A 970-nucleotide genomic window follows, 5' to 3' on the forward strand; every position below is an offset into this window, starting at 1 on the left:
CGGCTACTCTTAACCGAATTGCAGAATTGGCTCTCATTTTCATTAACTGAAAAGTGTCCAGCGTATTTAAGCGGTATATCGAGGCTTGAACCTTGACCGTTTTTATCCTCAGCCCAGCACGCTAGTCACTAGATCTTGTCCGGCCCAAGTCACAAAACGATTTGATATTCCATGCAGTGAAGCCAAGAGCTCACTAACCAATCAGTAGACGAAATATTTTGGATTATAGGAGATCGCAGGGGTCAACAAAACTATCTTTTTTTTATGGAAAAAAAAACAAAGAAAAAAATGTGTCTGTTATCTTGCGGATCGAAAAGTACACTGAAATGAAAAAAAAAGTAAGATTAAACATGCATCCTAGATGTATGCGAAGTATCTTATACGACAATACTAGTGAGGAACGCAGTTCCAAAAAAAACGTTTGGTTTTTTCGTATACTCGTTTATATGCGCAAGTTGTTCATCCTAATTAATTAGATGTGAGATCGTAGGCCTATTCGAGTTGTTGAACCAGTGTCAGCTTTTATTGCCATAATAATGTTTTCAGAAAGGTTTGTCCGAATAATTTTAGTTAGAGATTTTAAAAGATTAAACATGCACCTTAGTTGTATGCGAAGTATCTAATACGACAATACTAGTGAGGAAAAAAAAATAGTTTGTTTTTTTCGTATACTCGTTTATATGCGCAAGTTGTTCATCCTAATTAATTAGATGTGAAATCGTAGGCCTATTCGAGTTGTTGAACCAATGTCAGCTTTTATTGCCATAATAATGTTTTCGGAAAGGTTTGTCCGAATAATTTTAGTTAGAGATTTTAAAATATGACTAGTAACTATATTTGGGTTAGGAAAGATATCCTGTAATTTATTTTTGCACCTAAATCATATTGAATAGTTTGTCATTTAACGTACTGCACAACTTCTAAGTTATAATGTAACAGTCAATCCCACTATTCGTTGGTAAAAGAGTAG

Source organism: Limulus polyphemus, unplaced genomic scaffold (genome assembly GCF_000517525.1).
Source record: "Limulus polyphemus unplaced genomic scaffold, Limulus_polyphemus-2.1.2 Scaffold25, whole genome shotgun sequence".
Classification (NCBI taxonomy): domain Eukaryota; kingdom Metazoa; phylum Arthropoda; class Merostomata; order Xiphosura; family Limulidae; genus Limulus; species Limulus polyphemus.